Consider the following 14,029-nt stretch of genomic DNA (forward strand, 5'->3'; position numbering starts at 1 on the left):
TTTTTTATAAATGAAGTTTAATTTTTTTAAAAAAATTATGTTGTGTATGTTTTAAAATAATTTGATTTAAGTTAGTCTTATTTGTTTATAAATAAAGTTGTTTTTTTTATAAAGAAAATTGTGTATATTTTGACCGAAAAAAATACGTGTTCGACATGATTTGCAGATCATGGCCAGAACACGAGGTTTAGGTCGTGCGATAGGTAGAGTTGTAGGCAGAGATAGACCTGCTGATGAGGATGCTGCTGATGTTCCTGAGAGGCGTAGGCCTACTGCCTCAGCCCGTAGGCTACGCGTTCATCAGATGACTGCGGAGGGACGTGATATGGCTGAGGACGTCGCTGACATGACTAATGATGTCCCTGAGCAGCCTACGGAGGCACCTGAGATGCGTGTGGACGCACAGGGTGCTGATAGTGGTGAGTGGTCAGATGGTGATGATGCTGCAGAGGGATTCCCTGGTGGTCCACGAGACCCGTCAGTGCTCACATCATTTGCCGAGCATGTTGCACATGCCGTGTGGAGTGGACAGGTATTTTAATTTGTTAATCATTTGTCATTGTTTATTTATTTGTTTATGATAAAAAAATTTTAATAATGGTATAATTTGTACTTCAAATCAGGAACGTCCTGATTTGAAGTTAGTGTCACATGGGAGGAAGGTGACACTGATTGGGAGGCCAGTGCCTGAGATTGAAGGTCTGGTGGCTGCCACAGGATTAAGTCCACTGATAGATTGTTCAGTTATTACTGGCGATCCTGGACTTATATCCGCATTTGTGGAGAGGTGGCACAGTGAGACTAGCACCTTCCACCTTCCTGTAGGAGAGCTGACGATCACATTGGATGATGTGTCATCCATCCTACATTTGCCCATCACTGGCGCCTTGCACAGTTTCCATGCTCTTTCTACGGAGGAGGCCAGATTCTTGCTTACGGAGTTGCTGGAAGTGTCTGAGGAGGAGGCCAGAGCTGAGACAGCACTCACACGTGGAGCATATGTACGATTAGGATGGGTTCGTGACATTTATGAGACCAGATGTCAGGCCCGGCGGTGGATTGTCGCAGCTCGCGCTTATCTGCTGCACCTTGTCGGTTGCACTCTTTTTGCTAATAAGAGTGCAACATACGTGCATGTGGTCCACCTTGACGCTTTCCGGGACCTCGCTCATAGTGGTGGTTACGCTTGGGGGGTTGCCGCGCTGGTTCATATGTATGACCAGTTAGATGAGGCTTGTAGGACCACCACCCGACAGCTTGCGGGGTACTTGACGCTACTTCAGGTAAATTTTGTGTTTATTAATATGTTAGGTTCGATTATGATTTAAACATGTTTTTATGTTATGTTAACCTCAATTATTGTGTAGTGCTGGATCTATGAGCACTTCCCTAGTGTGCATCAGTGCGTGACTGACGATACATACCAGGAGACGTCCCCACGTGCTTCCCGGTGGTTGACGTCGAAGGCGCACATGAAGGGCATCACAGGAGCACCCTACAGGGCACGTTGTGATGGTTTGACCGTCACAGATGTGTCCTGGTTGTCGTACACAGAGCATCGGTGATGTGAACCTGACTAGGAACGGATCACTTGATACAGGCTACGAAGATTTGGATGACGCCACTTCCAGTGAAGGAAGATAAGTCAGGGTAGACGCCACTTCCGGTGAAGGAAGATAAGTCTGGGTAGACGCCACTTCCGGTTAAGGAAGATAAGTCAAGGTAGACGCCACTTCCAATGAAGGAAGATAAGTCTGGGTAGACGCCACAAGGATTACCTTGATAAGTCTGATAATTGGTTCAACAAGGAACCCAGAGAGAAACTCTCACCAAATTTTATCAAAATGCCAAAAGTTTTTTTTTATTGAAAATAAAAACCAATACTTATAGTGTATCTGAACAAAAAGATAAAAATAGACATGGGCCTTCTAAATAGGTTGGGCCAAAACTACAATAAATAAAAATTATAACTAAAAACATATTTAACTTGGGCCTTCAAATTAGTTTGGGTCTTCAGCAACATTAATTGTCTTGATAGTGCCTCTGCCTCTGGGCCTTCATCTTTCTCCACTTGGGCCTTCATCCTTCTCCACTCGGGGGCTTTGTCCTTCTCCACTTAGGCCTTCGTCCTTCTCCACTTGGGCCTTTAGCCTGTATTTGGCCAGTTTCATGATTCTCATCATTCCCTCCTTCTTGGAAAACATTTGTCCTCAAATGTCCAGGATCATCACCGAGTTCAAGTACCACTTCCTTCCTTTTCTTGTTGGCTTGCTTGGCATAGCTTTCATTCTTCTTTGCAATTTGCACCTTCACTTGGTCATACAATCTTTTCTCATACTCAACTTTGACCTGTGCATCCTTATGTTGAGTCTCTTGGGGCTTGCTGTTGTAAGTTGGCTTGTTAGGCAATGAAGCTTCTAGAAGGAGATCAACTTGATGTTCTATGCTTCTTGAAGGTGGCAGTCCATGAGGAATCTCCTTGGGAAAGACATCTTTAAATTCCTGCAATAAGGGTTGAACACTAGGAGAAACATAAATAGTTAACTGATTAGAATTATCACTCTCTCTCTCTTGTGTATCACTCTTTTCCTCGGGTGTATCACTCTTCTTTTTCATATTCCTTTGTGGTGCCTCACTATTTTCTTTCTCTTGTTCTCTCTTTTCTCTCATTCTGATTTGGTCATCACACACTTTTCTAGGGGATAGAGGTTTAAGAGTAAACGAGGAAGATTTGGCTATTCGTCTGTAGGGCTCTTCTTTGTTACGGTTCAACAAACGTTGCATTTGTGTAGTCCACGCGTCCAGAAATAAGCGCTGAGATTCGTCCAGTTGATGATATACACCACCATTGTCACCAGCTCTTGCCATGATTAAGGAACAAAGAATTTTGCAGTAAATTAAAAAAAATAAAATTCAGGACCTCACCACACTCTACTCACGTGTTTCTCTCTTTGATGGTAGTTCACTCGTGTTTGATGCTTTCATTATAGGCTTTTGTGTGATGTTTTCACTCTTTCCTTTTACCACTCACTCCCTCTTAAGTTCCTGGATGGATTGAATTAGACACACAAGGTAATATAAAATAAAAGGAAAGCCAATATAATTACCAGAGTAACAGATTTGATTTGGGATAACAACTTGGACTTGATTTGGATAGAAGATTGGATTTGATTTGGATAACATATTAGATTTGGATAACAAATCTGATTTGGATAATAGATCAGATTCGGATAACAAATTAGATTTAATTTGGATAACAGATAACAAATAAGATAACAGATAGGATAACAGATAAGATAACAGATATGACAAGTAAACTTCAAATGCTCATAACTTTTGCTACGGCTGCCTGTTTGAGGCCCACTATATATCAAAACGCTCAGAATTCAGAGGAGAATCTAGATAAGGGGAGTTGTTCCACGATTTTCTTTCCAAAAAAACACCTCTAAATGCCTCAATTTCGTGTTCAAAGATCAAACACCCATTTTTTTTTTCAAAATTTCTGCATCTTTTTTTTGACACAAAGTGTGAAAGACACAAGAAACAAGAACAAGAACAAGAACACAAATAACAGAACACAAGACGCAAACAAGAACGAAACAAGATGTAAACAAAAACACAAATAACAGAACAAGGACAAAACACGAACCTAGACAAATTACAAAGAAAAAAATAATAGGATAGGATAGAACCTGTATCAAGAGCCGAAGCTCTGATACCAGATGATGTGAACCTGAGTAGGAGCGGATCGTTTGATATAGGCTACGAAGATTTGGATGACGCCACTTCCGGTGAAGGAAGATAAGTCAGGGTAGACGCCACTTCCGGTGAAGGAAGATAAGTCTGGGTAGACGCCACTTCCGGTTAAGGAAGATAAGTCAAGGTAGACGCCACTTCCAATGAAGGAAGATAAGTCTGGGTAGACGCCACAAGGATTACCTTGATAAGTCTGATAATTGGTTCAACAAGGAACCCAGAGAGAAACTCTCACCAAATTTTATCAAAATGCCAAAAGTTTTTTTTTATTGAAAATAAAAACCAATACTTTTAGTGTATCTGAACAAAAAGATAAAAATAGACATGGGCCTTCTAAATAGGTTGGGCCAAAACTACAATAAATAAAAATTATAACTAAAAACATATTTAACTTGGGCCTTCAAATTAGTTTGGGTCTTCAGCAACATTAATTGTCTTGATAGTGCCTCTGCCTCTGGGCCTTCATCTTTCTCCACTTGGGCCTTCATCCTTCTCCACTCGGGGGCTTTGTCCTTCTCCACTTAGGCCTTCGTCCTTCTCCACTTGGGCCTTTAGCCTGTATTTGGCCAGTTTCATGATTCTCATCAATCGGGGTGTTAGGGCGTTTCAGGAGATTTCATCGTTCCAGGGTCAGCTCAGATGGGGTCCTATGATCGTCACAGTTCGACCGGAGAGGGTGGTACGCCAGTTCGGTTACATCCAGAGCATCCCTCCGCCACCTGTTAATGCACGATTGTCACACGATCAGATAGATGACAGGTGGATGGAGTTTGCGGATCACTTACTACCTGCGGGTCAGCCTTGTCTAGTGCCTGGGCAGGTATCTGCGGATTACATTGAGTGGTTTTTCCGCATATCTCACCCTTTCATGACACCGACCCAGGCAGCTGACCAGCAGAGGGATGCACCAGCTGCAGACCCTGAGGACTACATACAGCCGCCCAGCCCCCAGGTTCCAGTGGCATTTGACCCCCCTCCATATGTGGTAAGATTATTTGCGCGTTTAATGTTTTATGAGTTGTTGTTTATTTTGAATTTCATAATAAATGTTTTTATTGACTTTGACAGGATGATTACGAGGGATATGAGGCGATTGCACAGAGGTTGGAGCGTGTGCTCAACCTTAGGATAGTCACTGCAGGCACAGAGTTATATGACATTATGCAGGACTGCCTGACGATCGCGAGAGGGGGACCCAGTGCTGATGGGACGGTCAGGGCTCGTCAGAGACGCCGCACGGACCATTGATCATTGTATTTATTTTGTTGTGTTGTAGTTGACATGAATATTTGTAATTATTACAGTTTTTGTTTAATATAGTTGACGTGTTTTGCACAGCTTATTATTTTATAATATAGTTTGTTATTCCGATTGTTTGTCGTCCTTAAGCGAAGTTTACGGTTGTTTTAAATTTATTTTTAAAAAAAGGGAACCTAGAATCATGAGTTTTGTTTGTAAGAATTACATAAAAAATAAAAGTTTTTAAAATGATTAATAATTCATAAGTGAACCCTTTTTCCATGTTCAAGTACCCATGTTTGTAAGAATTACATAAATGAACCATTTTTCCATGTTTGTAAGAATTACATAAAAAACATAAGTTTTTAGAATCATGAGTTTTGTTTGTAAGAATGACATAAATGAACCCTTTTTCCATGTTCAAGTACCAATGTTTGGGATTTTTTTGTGTGGGTGTGCCTGTGCCCTGAGACAATGGAGGGCGACCATTTCTCATGTTTGGACGTCAAAGAATCCAAAAAAAATAGTCCCGTTCCATGGTTCCGTCAACTAACACATCAAAACAAAGCCTCAAAATCCAAAAAAATAGGAAATGAACCCTTTTTCCATGTTAACTACCCATGTTTGGGATTTTTTTGCGTGGGTGTGCCTGTGCCCTGAGACAATGGAGGGCGGCCATTTCTCATGTTTGGACGTCAAAGAATCCAAAAAAAATAGTCCCGTTTCCCGGTTCCGTCAACTAACACGTCAAAACAAAGCCTCAAAATCCAAAAAAATAGGAAATGAACCCTTTTTCCATGTTCAACTACCCATGTTTGGGATTTTTTTGCGTGGGTGTGCCTGTGCCCTGAGACAATGGAGGGCGGCCATTTCTCATGTTTGGACGTCAAAGAATCCAAAAAAAATAGTCCTGTTCCCCGGTTCCGTCAACTAACACGTCAAAACAAAGCCTCAAAATCCAAAAAAATAGGAAATGAACCCTTTTTCCATGTTCAACTACCCATGTTTGGGATTTTTTTGCGTGGGTGTGCCTGTGCCCTGAGACAATGGAGGGCGGCCATTTCTCATGTTTGGACGTCAAAGAATCCAAAAAAAATAGTCCCGTTCCATGGTTCCGTCAACTAACACGTCAAAACAAAGCCTCAAAATCCAAAAAATAGGAAATGAACCCTTTTTCCATGTTCAACTACCCATGTTTGGGATTTTTTTGCGTGGGTGTGCCTGTGCCCTGAGATAATGGAGGGCGGTCATTTCTCATGTTTGGACGTCAAAGAATCCAAAAAAAATAGTCCCGTTCCACGGTTCCGTCAACTAACACGTTAAAACAAAGCCTCAAAATCCAAAAAAATAGGAAATGAACCCTTTTAACAATTTATTTTTTGGACCACTGAAACAACACATTCAACTTTATTATGGGAATTAAACACGCCGTAAACAGATAAAGGTTACATCAATGAAAAAACAAAAAATTAAACATCACATTCAGTTGTTTAGCGACGTCCCACTGACCTCGTCTTCAACATATTTAGTAAAGACAGCTAAAATTTCTATTGGTCCATATTTTTTCCAGTAGTTAGATTGTACTAACACCTTCAGCAGTTCTTCGTTGGTGATCAGCTCATTTATTTCATATTTTATAACCGTATCTGAATACTCAAACCGAGCTGGTTGGCGGAAAAACAATCGTCTTACCGTTTGTGATTCGTGAATTCCAAGAGGGGGAATCCCTTTAGGTGCAACTTGCTTGATTAAATTCTTCAGTTCATCGATGGTACATGTTGAAGGAATTTGAAATTTCTTAGGATTTTTTCCTGTGAACGCGCATCCAACAAATTTGTTCTGCGGTGGCATGTTCCATTTCCCGTTGTAATACAGGATCACGTCATGAGTACGAGGCATAGTGCGTTCAAGTAAGTTTATTATTCCATCTGGTGTTCTTCCAACGGTGCATAATAACTCAATCGGACCAACACAAGAAAATTGATCATTACACATTAACATTGTGTTGACATCGTCATCATTTATCAATTTGATACACTCAAAGCGAATTTGGTTACCTGTATCGGTGAATGGCTTCCGGTAGTGAATTTCATCCAAAAATTGTTTGTCGGATAGGTGAAGGGTATTGTGTATTCTGGTTTTTAGGCTTGCAAAATCACACCTATTTGGTACTCGAATGGGCACCGGAGTTGAAGTTTGGAAGTAAACCCCAGTATCATTGTGAATAATCGATCCATTTGGATAAATGAAAGCCAACTTTGAGTTGACAATCGTCTGACTGCTAGTTTCTCCTAGAAATGCCATAGTTTGTGTATCAGTTGGGAGATTATTTGAAAGCAAGATATTGTGTGATTTAGTAGCCTAGTCTGCCATATATATAGATGGTTGTGACCGAGCCTTTGTTTACAAAAAAACAGACACGCGTAAATGTGTAGTCAAGTCAGCCAATGTGTTGTCGCTAATGTGTAGTCAAGTCAACCAATGTGTTGTCGAGCGACTGCTAGTTTCAAAATGTGTACTGAAGTCAGCCAATGTGTTGTCACGCTCAAACTGTAATACACATGCATGTCATTATGTGTTGTCAATTATGACAATGATGTATGCTGCACGCGTAAATGATTTTTGTTGGACCAACAATTTCCTTGCTTAACCAAACGAGTAGTTGATAATATTAATTGGTTAGTAACGGGTTACAACAAATTATATCGTATAATGAATACAATTAAATAAACAATGTTTAGTCTTCATTTAGGTCTACATAGTGTGTTTTGAATGACATCAAGCTTGTGTATTGCTGCATTCTACTAATATATGGAATTGCCCATTGCTTTGCCTGAGAATAACAATTGCTTGACCACAACAGCGCTGGGGGCGGCAACGGACAATGGTCTTTCAAATAAACCTGTTGTACATGAACAAACATTATATCATGCGTTGACCGTGCCAAACGAACCAGCGAAGTCATTGCATAATTGTTACACTAACTATATTCAATGTACCTGAACAAAATGATTTCCAAACACGTGACCGACACATATGATGCGGTGGCCAGAAGAGTCAGGTGGTGGTTGACTTCTAAGAGGGAAAAATGTCATGCTTTGTTGTTGGGACAACGATACAAGGATTACGTTATACCGTGAAGCAATCACATATCCCATGTCTGTTATATCCATCCACTTGTCCACACTAACCTGAATGAATCAAACATACACATGTAAGTAATTTAAACATTGTTATTAAAAAAATTAACCTAAAAACATACCTTTGAAAAGCCATCAACAAGTAGGGACAACTTTAATTGTTCAAATCTCTCTGTGCCACCGAAGAGGTTACTCATGCGACCACCTGTCAAGTTCTTTAAGCAATTCATTACGCACTAACGGCCACGAATCTTCCCCCATACCTAATAAAGCGCCAATGGACCGATATCCACAGTTACCGTCCGCTTTCACATCCACAACGTCACGAATGAAACCTTGAAAGAATGACGCAAATTGATCCAACATCGGGATGATCCTTGTTGGCTGACGCGATTGAGAACATGATGCACTTCGTTTCACTGGAGAGTTGCTGCTTTGAACAGAATGAAAAGCATCAACATACTCCCAGTAAGACGGATCACGCTTTGTGGATGTTTGACTTCTTTTCATCGGTTTCTTCGGTGCACCTTTAGTGTTCACCTTTGACGGAGGAGGGCACATAGAGTTATGATCAGGGTATGCGATTTCTCGAAGTTTACTCTTCAGAGTTACTTTGCCAGCCACATCAAGTTCATCAAACCTTTTAGATATGACCTCTATTTCTTCCTTGATGGTGACTTCCGTCTCACATAACCCTTGGTCTGAAAAGCAAAGTCTCCTCCAAAAAAGATGGACTGACTCCAATGGGATGCTGCTAGCAGTATACCTAGAAAGCTCACATGCACAAGGAAGCCCGTGCGTGCTTCTCATCACACAACCACAAGAAGAAAGATTGTTGCCGAGATAACGTAGACGGTCAATCTCAGAAGCAATCTGATTTAAAGCATCCCTCGAAACCATCCCAAGAAGCCTCTTGTATAAGGTTTTTTTATATACATGGCCAACCACATGCGTACTGGTTTCAAAGGATGCTTTAATTTCGACGTGTTGCAGCGTGATCATGTTGTTCATGGCATCCCAAACACTACATAGGTCTCCAACGCTATTTTGTAGTACTCTTTTGAGAGCCCAATGAGCTGATTCAACCCTACATTTAAAATACACAAGAAACATGAAAATATACAACAATTAAATACCATTTAATATTAATCGTTACTAAAAAATAAAATCAGTTGTTAATACCTGTTTGTTGTTGTGTTGCCTAGGTGCATGACCTTATTCGTCCATGCTGTAATAAATTTTTCCTTGTGGGGGATAATCCATGTGTCGTTAACATAGTCAACGAACATCGGCCAAGGCGAACAAGCAACTTGAAACTTCTGATGTGACTCATGGAACTCGTATTCGGACGGACAATCAACCAAAGTACCCCAGCTATCCATTACATAGTCCCACGCATTTTTTTCCCCGATTAAAGATTTGCACTTCGCCTTCACATTCTTATCGATATGAAACCTGCACAACAAATTAGTAGACTCGGGAAACACAGTTTTCATTGCATTCATCAGTGCTAGGTCTCTGTCAGTGACAATAACAAGAGGGAGGCGATCGTGTCTTAAAAATAGGCCTCGAAATCGTTCCAAAGCCCATACAATATTATTAACACGCTCAGCCTCCAGATATGCAAACCCAACAGAGAATGTCATCGCCGTTGGTGTCACTCCAACAAAGTCAAGTAGTGGGAGTCTGTACCTGTTTGTTTTGTAGGTACTGTCTATAAAAAACACCAGATGACATGCATTACTGCATCTGGGTGACACCAAAACAGATCACGCACCACAACTTCATCCTTCAATCTATGCCAATGAATGTATTGATCACGTTCGAGAAGCTTCATCAGATGCTGCATTTCGGTATCAGCTCCTCTTATTGAAGAACGATATGCACTTCTTGCATTGTAAATTTGCTTTATCGTGGTGTAACTGTCGGCATTGTGTTCCTTCAACGTTAGCAAGATGTTTTTCGGTTTCACCATCGACTTTGTCATATCAGCAATAATTTTCTTTTCTTCCTTAGTCAATCGCCCGGCGTATGGATGTCCAACTAAGGACTTCGCCAATTCATGATTATGAATCCCACAGATCAACTTCACCATCCAACCTTCCCCTCCACGCACTGGTTTCCCACGAAGCCTGAAGGGACAACCACATTTCCTACTCCCGGTGTCTTTTCTAACGAATTCTTTATTTCTACACTTGTACGTACCACTCCTTTCACACCCAATTAACACAAATGAACTTCTTCCTCTGCTACCGGTCTCTGTGTCAGATCTCATAATCACTGCAACAAATCCATTTTCATGGGCAACTGTTCGAGCCCATTGCAAAACATCATCTCGAGTAGCGAATACCTACAACGCAACCCTAACATATTAATTTTCATACAAACCATCAATTCAACCAATGACTCAAATTATCTATGATTACCTGAGATGTATTAAAAGCATTTGAACAATCGACATGTGATTCATTCACTCCACATTCTTCTTGATTATCATAATCATAATCCATATGCACTTCTTGTGACATCGCAAAGTCATACCTCCATTGATCTTCGTCCATCTTAAGGACATATGCATCATACACAAGTACATTCAAATTATCATATAACCACATCCAAAAATTTACAACACCTTAAATAACAAACATATTAATAGCACATATGCATCATACACGACTATATTAAAATTATCATATAACCACTAATACAAATATATTCTAAATTTATAACTACATTATTTAATTAAACTAAACTTATCACTATAATAAACAACTAATAAAACATTTTTGTACCATTATACATTTAAGTTACCTAAATCATTTAATATTATACCTAATTAAATCAATAATCCACAACATATATAAAACAGAAATAAAAAAAATTATAAAACAGAAATATATATATATATATATATATATATATATATATATATATATATATATATATATATAATATATATATATATATATATAAATTATAAAACAGAAATTAAAAAAAATTGCTAATAATTTAACATTCCGGAAGAAGGTCTTCCGGAAGTAGTTTCCGGAAGTACTTCTTCTGGAATTGGCCTTCGTAACTTCCGGAAGACCTTCTTTCGGAAGTGGTCATTCCGGACCTTCCTCCTTCTGTGCCTAAAATTTCTTCCGGATACACTTTTTACTGTTTTTCTTCTCTAAAAACTAACCGAAAAACGAAATAAACGCGTACCTCCGACGAAATAGGAACAACAGCCACTAATAAAACTTCAAATACGGAACACGGGACCACCAAATCTTCAAATACTTCACTTCACGGGACCACCAACAGACTGCTGAAGGGACCACCACCGAAACAACAGCAAACGGAAGAAACAAACAAAGCAAACGGAAGAAGAAACAAAGCAAACGGAAGAAGAAACAAAGAAAGCACAGTAAAACACAGCCTCAACACGTTAATTTAAAGAAATTTACACAAGGGCAAAATCGTCATTACATACGCATTAAATATTATTTTATTTTTACTTATTATTATAAAATGAAAATTCTTTTTTCTTCATTTTGTTATAAAACAATAATCACGTTTACGAATTAATTAATTTTTATGGTTTAAATTAATATTTGACATGCGCGTAAAAAACAAATTATAAATATTAGTCATAATTACGTTCACTAATTATTTAATTATTTATGCATAATAGTATTAATTATTTTATAAATTAGTTTATGCAATTAAAAGTAAATTATTACAAAATAAAATATTTTTTAAAAAAAAACTAACTTCTGGAAGAAGCTTCTTCCGGAAGACAATGGAAATCTTCCGGAAGAAGCTTCTTCCGGGAACATTCCGGATGACGTTCTTCCGGAAGTTGTCTGTGAGTACTTCCGGAAGACACAAATTCTTCTTCCGGAAATAATTTTTCCGGAAAGTTTCCGGAAGAATCTTCTTTCGGAAGAATAATTGCTAAAGGGCAGTTTCGCCACTTCACTGTTTGCTGGGTGCCCCAGCAATAATGCTGGGTGCACGTAGCAACTCCCCTATTAATTGTTGCTGAAGGCCCAAACTAATTTGAAGGCCCAAGTTAAATAAGTTTTTAGTTATAATTTATTTTTATTGTAATTTTGGCCCAAACTGTTTAAAAGGCCCATGTCTATTTTTATCAATTTGTTCAGCTACACTATAAGTATGGGTTTTTGTTTTGAATAAAAAAAACTTTTGGGCATTTTGATAAAATTGGGTGAGAGTTTCTCTCTGGGTTCCTTGTTGAACCAATATCAGACTTATCAAAGTAATCCTTGTGGCGTCTACCCTGACTTATCTTCCTTCACCGGAAGTGGCGTCTACCCTGACTTATCTTCCTTCATTGGAAGTGGCGTCTACCCGGACTTATCTTCCTTCACCGGAAGTGGCGTCTACCCTGACTTATCTTCCTTCACGGGAAGTGGAGTCATCCAAATCTCTGTAACCTGTATCAAACGATCCGCTCCTACGCAGGTTCACATCATCTGGTATCAGAGCTTCAGCTCTTGATACAGGTTCTATCTTATCCTATTATTTTTCTTTGTAATTTGTCCAGGTTCGTGTTTTGTCCTTGTTCTGTTACTTGTTTTCTTGTTTGCGTCTTGTTGCGTTCTTGTTTGTGTCTTTGTTTCGTTCTTGTTCTTGTCACGTTTGTGTTCTTGTTGTTGTTCTTGTTTCTAGTGTCTTTCAGACTTTGTGTCATAAAAAAAAATTGTTTGGGTTCTGTTTCAAGTAAAAAAAAAGTTGCAGAAATTTTGAAAAAAAAAAAAAGAAGAAAAGAAGAAAGAGAAAAAAGAGAAAGTGGGTGTTTGATCTTTGAACACGAAATTGAGGCAGTTAGAGGCTTTTTTTTGGCAGAAAATCGTGTACCAAATCCCATTATCTAGATTCTCCTCTGAATTCTGAGCGTTTTGATATATAGTGGGCCTCAAACGGACAACCGTAGCAAAAGTTATGAGCATTTGATGTTTACTTGTCATATTTGTTATCTTATCTGTTATCCTATCTGTTATCTTATTTGTTATCATATCTGTTATCCAAATTAATTCTAATTTGTTATCCAAATCTGATCTATTATCCAAATCAAATCAAATCAAATTTTTTATCCAAATCAGATTTGTTATCCAAATCTAATCTGTTATCCAAATCAAATCCAATCTGCTATCCAAATCAAGTCCAAGTTGTTATCCCAAATCAAATCTGTTACTCTGATAATTATATTGTCTTTCCTTTTATTTTATATTACCTTGTGTGTCTAATTCGATCCATCCAGGAACTTAAGAGGGAGTGAGTGGTAAAAGGCAAGAGTGAAAACATCACACAAAAGCCTATATTGAGAGCATCAAACACGAGTGAACTACCATTAAAGAGAGAAACACGTGAGTAGAGTGTGGTGAGGTCCTGAATTTTTTTTTTAATTTACTGCAAAATTCTTTGTTCCTTAATCATGGCAAGAGTTGGTGACAATGGTGGTGTATATCATCAACTGGACGAATCTCAACGCTTATTTCTGGACGCGTGGACTACACAAATGCAATGTTTGTTGAACCGTAACAAAGAAAAGCCCTACAGACGAATAGCCAAATCTTCCTCATTTACTCTTAAACCTCTATCCCCTAGAGAAGTGTGTGATGACCAAATCAGAATGGGAGAAAAGAGAGAACAAGAGAAAGAAAATAGTGAGGCACCACAAAGGAATATGAAAAAGAAGAGTGATACACCCGAGGAAAAGAGTGATACACATGAGAGAAAATTTAATTATTTTGTAGAGGCGAGTGAAGTGAGGAAAGTGTTACCTGCTCATGAACCACTCAATCTACAGTATTGCAAAGACAGTAAAATTTCTACTGATAATTCTAATGAGTTTACTATTTCTATTTCTCCTAGTGTTCAAC

The sequence above is a fragment of the Glycine soja genome, chromosome 13 (genome assembly GCF_004193775.1).
Source record: "Glycine soja cultivar W05 chromosome 13, ASM419377v2, whole genome shotgun sequence".
Taxonomy (NCBI): Eukaryota; Viridiplantae; Streptophyta; class Magnoliopsida; order Fabales; family Fabaceae; genus Glycine; species Glycine soja.